This window comes from Macrotis lagotis, chromosome 5, assembly GCF_037893015.1.
Source record: "Macrotis lagotis isolate mMagLag1 chromosome 5, bilby.v1.9.chrom.fasta, whole genome shotgun sequence".
NCBI classification, from domain to species: Eukaryota; Metazoa; Chordata; class Mammalia; order Peramelemorphia; family Peramelidae; genus Macrotis; species Macrotis lagotis.
This window is the reverse complement of record NC_133662.1, coordinates 263548985-263550914: the sequence shown is the minus strand read 5'-3', so window position 1 is coordinate 263550914 and position 1930 is coordinate 263548985.

Here is a 1930-nt window from a genome sequence, read left to right as displayed (position 1 = left end):
TCCTAATGGGAGCAGAGGGGACGGTACAGGTATAAAGAGAATAAATACAAATAAATAACCATTTAGTACCAATTATACATACATGCAAAGGGTAAGGAAGCACAATGGACAGTTCATTGCAGTAGTAAACCTTGCTAACTGGAGAATTAAGGTAGTGTGGCATAGTAGGGAAAACATATTTATTCTGGAGTCAGAACATCTGGATTCAAATCCTCTTCCTCTGACTGGTTATTAATATATGATCTTGAGTAAATTTCTTAAGTTTGGCCACCTGTAAAACAAAAGGGTTAGACCAGGTAACCTCTCAATCTCCTAGCTCAATCTCCAGCATCCTGTGGCCTTCCTGGAGGTGGGCAAATGAAACTTTATTGACTTTAACAACTCTCTCAAGTCCAGTTCCCAGAACATGAGGATCCCATTAATGGTGCTCTGCACCAGCACACACCAGAGCAATGGTCCTAGTCATTTGGTGACTCCCAAGGGCAGTAGACGGAAAAGAATGAGAGCTGGCAATAGAGTAGTATACAGCTCAGAAGAAAACAGAGCAGGGACGAGGAAACATCCCTCAGGTCAACCTCGTCTTACTTCCCAACCCATGATTTTGAAGAGAAGTCTTCCAAGTGTCTAATTGAAATACTACGGGGATGCTGTCTGATAGCATTTGCTTAAAGCTTGGCCCAGGCCAGAACTGCAGAGGACTGGGATTCAGGAATTCCTGTACTGTTTCCTCTTGCAAAACCTTACCTTGCAGACTTTGGGCTGTGTGTTGGGGGGCAGTCTAGAAGAACCTCAGATCCTTTTGGAGGCTGGGCTGCTGTTGCTCAGGGGCTGAGCCCGGGCATTTGTTTGCCCAGAGCCTGTGCCTGTGCCTAGCCCTCAGTATGGAATTAATCACTGCTCTACAGCTGGAAGGACCAATTCCCTATAACTCCTTCATTTTCCAGACAAGGAAACTGAAGTCCAGAGAAAAGAAATTACACAGGAGTGGCAAAACTGGGACTCAAAATGTGTCGACCCACATTCTTAAATCCTTTGACTCCAAATTGAGTTCTCCTCCTATCTCAACTCCCTGACTCCTGGTGTAGTTTAAGGTAATTGTGCTCTGGTTGTCAGTTTTTGAACTAGTTGGTTTTAGAAGTGCCTTTTCATTTAGTGCCCCAGAAAGTTTATTGACTCCCGCTCTCGGAATTCTATGGGGACTTTCTTTCTCTCTAACTCTTGAGCCCCCACTAGTGTGCTTACCCATTAATAAGCAGACTTTAGCCATAAATCACTTTTAGTGAAATCATTTACTAAGATGACATAACAAAAATAGTTGATACAAAAGATCATCTACTTTCTCCAAAAGCTGTGGCTTTTCTTCCATAATTATATAGTGCATGAAGCTCAAACTTGAAGTACAATGGTAGTGAGGGGTTTGTATGTGGAGAAGAGGATGATGATGATGATGATGTCTGTCCTTTGTTCTTGAGGAAGACCATGACATTAAGGAGGTGAAGCCATGACAAGCCCATGAATTGGATTTGAGGGAAGGAGAGCTATGCTAAGTCAGTAGCCTTACATTCTCCTCTAGAACCATCTGGATCCACTGGCCAGATATGAATCAGGACAACTGGAGACGGCTCTGGATCTGAGGCAGTCAGGGTGACGTGATTTGCTCAAGGTCACACAGCTAGTCAGCATCAAGTGTCTGAGGCTGGATCTGAAGTTCTGTCCTCCTGACTCCAAGGTCAGTTCTCTATCCATTGCACCCCCTCGTTGCCACCATATAATAAAGGGAATTCATGCCCGCCTTAGAGCCTATAGTTCGTTCTTCAGAGAATTCTTGCATAGTTCTCTGGGGAAAGTATTTCCGGGACTCTCAGCAATGAGTAGTCAGGCAAACCTTCCAGGACATTTAGTTTCATCAGAAAACACCAAATCATCACCA